Source organism: Halichoerus grypus, chromosome 9, assembly GCF_964656455.1.
Source record: "Halichoerus grypus chromosome 9, mHalGry1.hap1.1, whole genome shotgun sequence".
Classification (NCBI taxonomy): Eukaryota; Metazoa; Chordata; class Mammalia; order Carnivora; family Phocidae; genus Halichoerus; species Halichoerus grypus.
In genome coordinates, this window is record NC_135720.1 from 74,845,434 (window position 1) to 74,857,931 (window position 12,498).

Sequence of the window (12,498 nt, forward strand, 5' to 3'; positions counted from 1 at the left end):
TGCCCCCCCCACCCCCCGCTTCATTGCTTCTAATGCCACATTTCCTACTTGTAAGAGAATAGTTTTCCCAATTAAAATGTAAATTATTTTGAAGCTAGTGGCAACTCATTTTGAGTGCTACCAAGGGGACTAAATTAATGTCTGTCAGAGCTACTTGTAGATCTAAAGCATGATCACAGAAAACAAAGTAGAGGTGGGAAAACCCAGATAAAAAAGATAAAATTTGAATTAGTTTAGTAGAATGTTTTAATTCATCAGTATTTGTTGCATACCTTGTATATATGAGATAGTGTTTGGTAGACTGATTTGGTCATTGCCTCTGTAGGGTTTGTGAGATAGCTGTTTCAACATTGAATTGTGTTTTCCCTAAAGAAAAGTATGGAGGAGACACAAAAAAGTTCTTGGATCAGCTCTCAAGATACTAAATATACTGCAATTTCAGAGAATTAACTAAGCCTATGAGGAAGCTTTGGGCTTAGTAGTATAGTTTTAGCCATGCCATTAATCAGTTTCATTATTTAAAAACAAAAAGTAGAGGAGGATCCCAGGGAAGAAGATGGATTAGGAGGACTCTAAGCTCACTTTGTCCCACAATGCAACACACACATCATTGTAAATAACCCAGAAAATTATCCAGAGAGTGGCAGAACAAACTCTACAACTAAATCTAGAGAAGAGGCCACATCAAAGAGTGTAAGAAAGCCAGAGACAGTGGGGAGCTTAAATGGACTTCGCTGGAGGGAGGGACTTGAGGGTGCAGAGAGGGGAGACAGACTGTCACACCAAGGAGCCTGCATGGGGAAAACGAATCCCCATAACATTTGGCTTTGAAAACTAGAGGGATGGAATTTTGTAAGTTCTTACAACCACCAAGACTTAAAACATGGAGTTTTAAAAATCAGCGGGCTTGGTTCTGGGAGAGCCTTTAGGGCTATAGGAAAAAGAGTCTGTGCACTTAAAGAGACAGCACAACAAACAGCCCACTGATCTACAGCATAGAAGCAGCAGTTTGAAAAACCCCTGGGGCATATGGAAGGGAGAATAATTTACTAATCTCAGAGAATGTTCCAGAGGGACAGAGATCATTGGGAGACTCCTCCAGGAACAGAGGAGCTGGCAGGTGCTATTTCCCCAGCCCACTTCTGTGCCTCGGGGATCTGCCCCCTCCAGCCAGGCTTGCCTTAGTCCGGCACTGCAGGTTTCCACCCCCCAAAAGACCAGCAAAGCCTTGCCAATACCACATCTCCTGACAGTGCACTTTGCAGGGCCTCTCTTGCAGAAGACCAGCAGGCACCTTGTTAAAACTGTGCATCCCACCCCTTCATGCATTGCAGACAGGCCCAGCTGGCCTGCCTTGTGTTGGAGGCACATCCCCCTAGCAGGGGACCGGCATGCAAAACTCGTAGGCACTGTGTGCCCTGTCTACTCACACTTGCAGATTGGCCCTGGCCAACTTTGGTCAGTGGCAGCCCATCCCCTGTAGCAGAGGACTGGTATGCATTTGTTAAAACTGCACCCAGCCCACGTATTTTGTTGATCAGCCCAGATGGCCATGGTCCTTGCAGAGGCTCATCCCTTCTCCCAGAGGACCTACTGCATGCCCCACCCCTGATCATGTTGTAGATCCACCCCCACCAATACACTTTTGGCCGGAGCCCATTCAGACCAGGGCCACAAGCTTGGCGTTGTGCAAGCAGCCCTGACAGTGGCCAACACCACTCCAAAGTGACTTCTACCCTGGGGAGAGGAAAAGATAACCACACAAACCAATTAAACTATAGCCCCAACAGTGGGCTAGGGGCAGACAGCTGGTCTGATAGGCCCCGCCCACCAACAAAAGCGTCTCAGGGGACAACACAGGGAAAGTGTTGTTTGGTGCTACTGCATCTCGGGCAAAAGCCTGGTTTGACTCAATTCAAGCCCAACATGGCCCCAGACTGGTACAGTAGCACCATAGGGATCAAACATTGCCCACAGTAGGCAAAGTGAGCCACTGCAGACAACTGGACTGAAGCAAAAAGTAGTTGGGCCACAATAGCAGGGCACATGCAACACACATAGGAGACACCCCTGAAGCGCCACATTCTGGTAAACAGGTGACACTGCACTGCCGGGCACTACATGGCATCTTCTTCATAAGGTTACTTCTTTCAAGAGTAGATGTAGCCAACTTTTCCTGAGGCATAGAAACACAGAAAGCTAGATAAAGTGAGAAAGAGGAATATGTTCCAAATGAAAGAACCAAGACAAAACCATAGCAAGAGACCTAAGCAAGAGAGATAAATAATATGCCTGATAGAGAATTTAAAGTAATCGTCATAAAGATAATCATTGTACTTGAAAGAGTGGAGGACATCAGTGAGACCCTTAACAAAGAGATTAAAAAGAAGAACCAGTCAGAGATAAAGAACACAATAAATGAAATTAAAAATACACTAGATGGAATAAAGAGCAGATTAAAGGAAGCAGAACGAATCAGTGACCTGGAGGACAAAGTTACATAAAGTAATAAAGCTGAGCAGGTGAGAGAAAGAAAATTATGCAAAATGAGAACAAACTTAGGTAACTCCGTGACTCCATCAAGCATAATAACATTCACATTATAGGGATCCCTGAAGAATAGAGGGAAAACAGGCAGAAAATTTATGTGAAGAAATAACATCTGAAAACTTCCCAAATCTGGGGAAGGAAATAAATTCAGATCCAGTAGGTACAGAGAGCCCCCAACAAAATCAACTCAAGGAAGTCCATACCAAGACACATAGTAATAAAAATGGCAAAAAGCAGTGATAAAGAACTTTAAAAGCAGCAAGAAAAAAGAAGACAGTTACATACAAGGGAAACCCCATAAGGCTATCAGTGGATTTTTTAGCAGAAACTTTACAGGCCAGAAGGGATTGGCATGATACATTCAAAGTGCTGAAAGGAAAAGAACTGCAGCCAGGAATACTCTATCCAATAAGGCTTTCATTCAGAATAGGAGAGAGAAGAAGTTTCCCAAACACAAGTTAAAGAAGTTCATGACTACTAAACCAGCCCTACAAGAAATGTTAAAGGGGACTCTTTGAGTGGAAAGACCCTAAGTAAGAAAAGTAAGAAGCACAAAAGCAGTAAAAATAAGTGTATCTGTAAAAAAAACAAAACAGTGAAGGGACTCACAAAATAAAAATATGTAAAGTAGGACACCATATACCTAAATTGTGATGGGAAGAGGAGTAAATGGGTTCAACTTAAGTGACCATCAAGTTCATATAGACTGGTATATGCAGAAGATATATACAAACCTAATGGTAACCACAAATTAAAAACCAGTAATAGACATTATATGTTAAAAAAAAAAAAGCAGAAACGGAAAAATGAAGGGGGGGAAATCGGAGGGGGAGACGAACCATGAGAGACTATGGACTCAGAAACAAACTGAGAGTTTTAGAGGGGAGGGGGATGGGGGGATGGATTAGCCTGGTGATGGGTATTAAAGAGGGCACATACTGACTGGAGCTCTAGGTGTTATATGCAAACAATGAATCGTGGAACACTACATCAAAAACTAATGATGTATGGTGATTAACAAAATAATTAAAAAACAGTAATAGATATGCAAAAAAACAAAGAGAAAGGAATCCAAATATATCACGGAAGAAAGCCAACTTATGGTGAAAGAAGAGAGCAATGGAAGAAAGAAACAGAGAAAACTATAAAAACAACCACAAAAGAAGTAACAAAAAGGCAATAAATACATACCTATCGAAAATCACTTTGAATGTAAATGTACTAAATGCTCCAATCAAAAGACATAGTGTGAAAGAATGGATTAAAAAAACAAGATCCATCCATATGCCTTTAAGAGACTCCATTTCAGACCTAAAAACACCCGCAGACTGAAAGTGAGGGGATGGGCCACCCAGGCGCCTGAATTAGTATTTTTAAAATGTCCATATTACTAAGAATAATGTACAGATTCAGTGCTATCCCTATCAAAATAACAAGGGCATTTTTCACAGGACTAGAGCAAATACTCCTAAAAGTTTATATGAAACCACAAAATACTCTGAAGAGCCAAAGCAATCTTGAGAAAGAACAAAGATAGAGGTATCACACTCCCTGATTTCAAACTATTACAAAGCTATAATAATCAAAACAGTATGGTACTGGCACAAAAACAGACACATAGATGAATGTAACAGAATAGATTCCATAAATCTATGTTTATATGGTCAATCTTTGACAAAGGAGGCAAGAGCATATAATGGGGAAAGAACATGTTTCTTCAATAAATGGTATTGGGAAAACTGGGTCATTATACCACATACAAAAAAAGCCCTCAAAATGGGTTAAAAATTTAAATTTAAGACCAGAAATCATAAAACTACTGGAAGAAAACATAGGTGGTAAGCTCTTGGATATTGGCCTGAGCAACATTTTTTTTTTTTTTTAAAGATTTATTTGAGAGAGAGTGTGTGCATGCACACAAGTCAGGGGAGGGGCAAAGGGAGAGGGAGAGAATCTCAAGCAGACTCTGCTGCGCTGAGCACAGAGCCCAACACAGGGCTTAATCTTACGACTTGAGATCATGACCTGAGCTGAAACCAAGAGTCACACTCAACCAACTGAGCCACCCAGGGACCCCTGAGCAACATATTTTTTTGAAATGTCTCCTCTGACAAGGGCATCAAAAGCAAAAATAAACAAATGAGACTACATTAAACCAATAAGCCTTTGCAGAGTGAAGAAAACCAACAGAACAAAAAGGCAACCTACCAACTGGGAACAGATATTTGCAAATGATGTGATTGATAAGGATTTAATATCCAAATTATATAAAGAACTCATACAACTCAATATCAAATAAAAAACCCCAACCCAATTTAAAAAATGGTCTGGGGACCCGAATATACATTTTTCCAAAGAAGACATAGACATAGCCAACAGACACATGAAAAGATGTTCAACATCACTAATCATCTGAGAAATGCGAATTAAAACCACAATGATCTATCACCACACACCTGTCAGAGTGGCTGTTGTCAAAAAGACAATAATAATGTGTTGGTGAGGATATAGAGAAAAGGGAACTCTCATGCACTTGGTGGAATGCAAAATGATGCAGCCATTATGAAAAACGGTATGGAGGTTTATCACAAAATTAGAAATAGAGCTACCATATGATCCTGCAATTCTACTTCTGGTATTTATATGGAGAAAATGAAACACTAATTTGAAAAGATAAATATAGAATATGTTCATTGCAGCTTTATTTATAATAGCCACGATATAGATGCAACTAAGTACCATTGATGGATGAAAGGATAAAGATGTGGTATATATACATACAGTGGAATAGGAGCCATTAAAAAGAATGAAATATTAAAAAAAAAAAAGTAAAAGAATGAAATCTTGCCATTTGCAGTAAGATCGATGAACCTAGACGGTATTATGCTAGGTGAAATAAGGAAGAGAAGGACAAATACTGTATGATTTTCCTTATATGTAGAATCTAAAAAACAAATGAACAAAACAGAAACAGACTCATACATACAAAGAACAGTCTGGTGGTTACCAGAGGGGACAAGGGGAAGGGGATTAAAAAATCAAAAGAACACACTTCTGGTCATAAAATACATAAGACACATAGATATAACGTGTAGCATAGAGAATATAGTTAATAATGTGTAACAACTTTGGTGACAGATGGTAGTTAGATTTATGGTGGGTGATCAATTCACAATGTATATAAATGTTGAGTCACTATGTTGCATACCTGAAACTAATATAATGTATGTCAGCTATACTTTAGTAAAATTAAAAAATACAAACTAATCAATAGTGGTTTTATGTATCTTAGGACATCAAGTAAATTTAATTATAATTTTATTCTGAATTATCAAAGTGAGTTGTAAAATTATTTATGTCCTTCTCATGACTTCTTGATAGTATTTTTGGTATCTGAAGGATCTTTAAAAGTGCATTTCTGCTAAATTCTCCTGATATATGTACTTCTATTTGTACTCATGAAACAGTGGGCTGAGGTAACTTAGTAAAATATATGTAGTGCCAGTATGTATATAAAAATAATTATATATATATAAAATAAGGATATAAAATATTTACTATACTTTGGTTATGGAAATTTTATAAGTTAATGGCACAAATCAAGGTATTTGTTAGAAATCTTAAAAACATGTTTATATAAAATGGTTGATGTTTGGAATTCATGAATTTTGACCCATATTTAGTGTAAATGGAAATAATCATTTGATTCTTGAATACTTTTTACACATAGGGTATAAATACATGCAGTATATGCTTGAAGAAATTAAAAAATGGAATAGATTTGTTTTCCTGAAAATATCCCATGTAAATGTTGGTCTAAAGAAAGTTGGTAGAATTTAAACTTTACTATTCTATGAATAAATTAGAAAATTAAGATTAAATTAGCATTTTAATCTGATTTACAAATTGTATGTATAGAGTATATTCAATACTGTAGTGATTTAAGTTTTTAAAGCTATTTCCCAAAGGTGCATCTTCGTCATTCTGAAGAATCATCTAACACAATTTTATTTCCGTAGATGTTTTTATGCTATGTTTATCTTAATATTAAGGTTAAGATACAGCTCATTAGCAAATCACAAATTAGCTCTATAAGTCTCCTTCCGATTGTGGGAAGGATTTTCACTAGTTTGCAGATTCACTCACCTAGTTTATATGACTCATAATACATAGTTGTACTCCTGCTGTCTACAGTTAAGTGTGGCAGTGTGTATTAAAGAGAATTGGTTCTTGCATTAGAATGAAGTTCTGATCAGCTGAACTTAAATCTAATGTGAAACACCGAGTGTATATGGGATTTGGCCACTATTCATTATCACGTGTTTTAATTGGAGAAATAATACATTTCTCACCAGTCATCTTGAGTGGAAGAATGCACAATCTTTGTGGCCTGGCTTGATGTATGAATATAAATTCTTCCAAATTCCATGTAGAGGTAACCTATAAATTATATACTAATTCAATTATTTAACTTTTTAGAGCTGGAAATTTTATTTATTAAAGCTAAAATTCCAGGGCTGCTTTAGCTGAGAAACAAAATCTCAAGTAATTTTTTATGTGGTTACAAATGTCTACAAATGCTTCTTCATAAAGCTACTGTGGTTTCTAAGATGCTAAGATGCCAGAGCCTGAGTTTAGAAAGCAAAATCATGGGAAATCAGACACTGTTTCAAATTATGGCATGATCAGTGGAAAGAATAGAACTCATTTAAAGAAATCTGGTAAGTCATTTTATAGGTAACCACTGTGCATGATTAATGAACATGTGAGTTTAAGGTATTTTATAAGCACTGTTACTTACATTTATTCCTAAGAAGATTATCAGTAGCTTTTAAAAAAAGTTTTGAGTTTTACCACATCTAGAAGTATCATTTACCACATCTAGGAGTCCCTAAATTACTACTAGGATCAATCTGACAGCTTGTGCTTTACAGATCATTGTGAAATTTCTGTATTTAGAAACATGAATACTTACAGAGACATTGAATGGATTCTCAGGCAAGAACATTTGCCAGCAGTGTTCCCAAATTGCTAATGTTATACTGTACACCATAGTTACCTTGTTTGCTAATAGAAACCTTTAGGCATGTGTGCTTTTGGGAAGAGGAAGGAGTTGTTAAGGAAATGGGGAATGATTCTTTTGTATATGTGTTTAACTTCTTATGTATGTATGTGTTTTGGGAAAAATTTTGTGGTCAAGTCATAGGTAAGTTCCTTTTGAAGAAATATTTTTAGCATGAATACCTAGGTAGGTCATATTTCTGATAGAAATCTATAAGGAAAATTGCTCTGATATGATTTAAGGTTTTACTTAGAGCAAATGACTTATATGTGGACAGCAGTATATACTGTGATTAACCCAGGGTTCTGGAGTGAGCCTTGTTTGAGTTTAAATCATGGATCTGTTACTTGGTAGATCAGTTATTTAATCTTTCTCTTACTTTCCTTATCCATAAATAGAGCTAAAAACAGTACCTATTTCACAGGGGTATTATGAAGCTGAAACGGAGTTAAAGCATGAAACATTTAGCATAGCGCCTTCAACATTGTCTAATCAAATATATAATCATAGGCATTTATATTTTAATAAATTGTAACTTGATTTGTAATACGGCCACATGATTAACTGATTTCCTTAACATGTATTAAATTTTTGGTGAACTTTTCTTTTTTCTTAGAAAAATCTTATGTGAGATGTTTTGTATTGATTGATCTAATCTTTACTGAGCGAATAGAAATTTGGTAAAAATTTTTTGTTTTGTTATGAATTTTTTGTTTTGTTTTGCTTAGCTCATATGATAACAAGACATACTGTGAATCATCAGTGTCTTCTTCCTATTTGTGTTATCTTTAGCACTTCATAAGAAGTGTCTTCATTTCTTACTGAAGGCAGTGGTAGACTAGATAAAGGATGAGTTCTATGATCATTAAGAACTGGATTTGGATCCCAGTTCTGCCTTCTCTCTGGTGGTCCCTGAACTTTGGTTTTACTCTTCTTTTAAACAAAGGAGATGATAAAAATACTTATCTTTTAGGATTGTTACTGTAAGAATTAAATGACGTGATGCCTGTTAAAGTGTTTTGCAGATATGGTTTGGTAATTAGATCAGCATTAGGTACAAATGAGCTATTCAGACAAAATCCAGGATTTTAGAAAGCCTTGCTCTTTTATGGGATATCTCAAATAATTTACGAATGTAATTTAGGTATGGACTTCATGATTTCTTGCCAGTATGAATTTAACTTTTTGGGGAATTATCCTGTTAGCATTTGTGTTCACTTAGTAACATGACCACTTTGTTCTCTGAGTAAAGAAAAATAGAAAAAAAAAAGGCATGGAAATTATTTACATATTATTATTGCTTATAATTTTGACTCTCTAATGTTAAGGATTCTGAAAATGATGCTAAGGATATGGTGCAGATCTAGTGTATTAAATAACTAATAACTAAAGGTTATCTTTTAAAATTACTTTTTCTGGGGACGCCTGGGTGGCTCAGTTGGTTGAGCATCTGCTTTCGGCTAGGGTCATGATCCCAGGGTCCTGGGATCGAGTCCCGCATCGGGCTCCCTGCTCAGCGAGGAGCCTGCTTCTCCCTCTCCCTCTCCCTCTGCTGCTCCTCCTGCTTGTGCTCTCTCTCTCTCTCTCTCTCTGATAAATAAATAGAAAAATTAATTTTATTTTTTTAAAATATTTTAAGACTTTAGAAGGAAAGAGATACTAAGCCTTTTATAACTGATTATATATCTTCATGTCAGAACTTTTGTTCTCATTGTCTTTTTTTCTCTTAAATCACAATAAGTTTTGTTAAATGCTATGAAAATCATGGATAGTAAGACTTAACATAGCATTTCTCTGTATTGGGTACTATTTTAAGTATTCTTTCATAAATTAACATTTGATCCTCATAACAACCATTATGATGATGGGGATGGTATTAGTATCCTGTTATTGATGAGGAAACTGAAACACAAAGGTTAACTTCTCACAGTCAGCTAAAATTTGAACCCAGTCAGTCTAGCAACAGAGCTTTTGTGCCTAACCCTGTTATCCTACAAATTGTTTTTGCATTGATTGTAAAATAAAACATTGTTGAATTAAGAGATTGATATCATAAAATCTGAATATGAAATCTTTGAAAGCTAAATTAGTCTGTATAGATGATTTTTAATTGTTTGCCTGTTTTTTCGTATTAGTCTAAAATACATTCCACTTTTAACTAAACCTATGTTGGGTGTGATTAATTTTGTGTATTTAGATCAACCTAATTTTTATTTCCTCTATTTTATCAATGTAAAATTAGGTTTACATTTTAAGTAACTTTTTATTAAAACAATATACACTTAGAAGTACAGTTATCAGGGGCGCCTGAGTGGCTCAGTCGTTAAGCGTCTGCCTTCGGCTCAGGTCATGGTCCCAGGGTCCTGGGATCGAGCCCCACATCGGGCTCCCTGCTCCGCGGGAAGCCTGCTTCTCCCTCTCCCACTCCCTCTGCTTGTGTTCCCTCTCTCGCTGTGTCTCTCTCTGTCAAATAAATCAATAAAATCTTTAAAAAAAAAAAATTAAAAAAAAAAAAGTACAGTTATCATAACTGTATAGGTTGAATTTTCACAAACTGAACACATCCTGTGCAACCAGCCCTCAAATCAAGAAGTAACATTACCAGCATCTTGAGTCCCCTCCTGCCACCCTTCTATGTCCCCTCCCCCTGCACCAACCCACTATCTTTTTTATCATCCACTATCCTGACTTCTCTTTCCATAGATTTTCTTTTAATGTATATAAATAGAATTGTGTCTGGCTTCCTTTGTTCAACATATTTATGAGACTCAGTCATATTTTGATGAGTACTAATTTCTACTGTGTAAATATACTGCAACTAATCTATTCATTCAGTTTTTGTTAGCATTTGAATATCTTCGTTGTTTTACTATTAAGATTAGTGTTGCTATAGATGTTCTAGTTCATGTCTTTGGTGAAGTACATTTGCATTTCTATTGGGTATATAACTAGGAATAACTGGGTCATAGGATATGCATATATTCATTTTTGGTGGCTATCACAAAACATTCTCATCAGTGGTATATGAGTTGTGCTTTCTCCACCTCTTTACCAAAACTTGGCATTTTTCAACTTTATTTTAGTCATTTGGGAAGGAGTTCAGATTTCCTTTTCTATACTGTTGTTTTTTTTTTTTAAGTAACTTTATCAAAGTATAATTTACATATGGTAAATGCACTAATTTTATGTATAGGAGTTTTGACAAATGTATACATCTGTGTATTCACCACCCCAATGAAAATAAAAAGAAATATTTCTGTCATCCCAGTACCTTTTCTCAGTCTCCACCTATGCCACCATTGATGAAATTTCTGTCACTATAACTTAGTTCTTGCCTGCTCTCAAATTTTGTATAAATGGCATATAAGTACAGTAATGTTCTATTTTATGTCTGGCTTTCTGTCATTCAATTTAAAGTTTTGGAGCTTCATCCATATTGTTGCATTTATCCCATAATTTCTTCCTTTTTTGTTGAGAAATACTGGGTTTCCAGTATATTTTTATGAAAAAAGTTATTAAAGTCATAATAGACATGTTTTTATTTCTCTTGGGTAAATAGTTAGGAGTGGAATTGCTGGATCATATGTTAAGTGAATGTTAGACTTTATAAGAAAAGCACCAAACAGTGTTCCAGAATGGTCATGTTTTATATATCTGCCAGCAGTGTGTGAGAGTTCCTGTTGTTACATATCCTTTCCAATACTTGGCACATTTAATCATTTTCATTTTAGCTACTAGTAGGTGTGGTTTATTTTACATTTCTTAAGGGCCTATTGGCCATTTTTATATCTTTGGGATGCATGTTCAGATCTTTGCCTTTTATTGGTCATATTTTGGATCATAGGCCTTTTCCATAAGATTTTTCTACTTTATCCTGTTAATGTATGTTTTATATTGATTTTTTTTTTTATTGTTAGGCCAACCTTGCGTTCCTGGAAAAAACCTCACTTGGTCATTGTTTATTATCTTTTTAATAAATTGCTGAGCATTACCATTATCCCAAAGTTTTCTTTAGAAAGTTCTCTTTTATCCTGGCCCCCTGCTCCATACCAATGTCAACCACTGTTTTGATTTTTCTTTTTTGACCACAGATTAGTTTTGCCTCTTCTAGAACTTTGTATAATGAGAATGAAACATAATGTAGTTTCTTCTCTCCGGCTTCTTTCATTCAGCATGTCTTTCAAATTTATCTGGATTGTGTTTACCAATGATTTATTCCTTTTTATTACTCAGTAGTATTCCAAGGTGTGAATATACAATTTGTGTTTATTCCTATTGAATAGTTTTTGGCAATTATGAATAAAGCTGCTGTTAACATTCTTGTTTGAGCCTTTTTAGAGACATATATTTTAATTTCTCTTGGATAAATACTAGGGACAATCGTTGGATTATACAGATATATGTTTACTTATTAAGAAACTGCCAGACCTATTAACATAGTATTAGTACCATTTTATCCTCCCACCAACAATGTATGAGAGCATTGGTTATTTTATATTCTTGCCAACATGTGATATTGTCAATTAATTTTACCCATTCTGGTGGGTGTATAGCAGCCTCTCATTGTGGTTTTGTGTTTCCCTGATGAATAATGAGCACTATTTTATGTGCTTATTGATCATTAGCATATCTTTCTTTGTGAAGTGTCTATTGAAATCGTTTTTTGCTTGCTCTTTGAAATTGCCTTTTATTACTTGTGTTTTTTAGTTTTGAGTTCTAGGAGTTCTTTTTTAAAAAAAAGATTTTATTTATTTATTTGAGAGAGAGAGAGAGAATAAGCAGTGGGGAGAGGGATAAGCAGGCTCCCCACTGAGCTGGGAGCCCCACGCGGGGCTCAATCCCAGGACCCTGGGACCATGACCTGAGCCTTAGGCAGATGCTTAGCT

General features: G+C 35.9%; 1 protein-coding gene across 3 annotated transcripts in view; it reads left to right on the forward strand.

The window, feature by feature from the left end:
• IBTK (inhibitor of Bruton tyrosine kinase) overlaps positions 1–12,498 on the forward strand; it is a 100,713-nt gene that overhangs the window by 71,971 nt on the left and 16,244 nt on the right. The gene's annotated exons all lie outside the window — the stretch shown is intronic.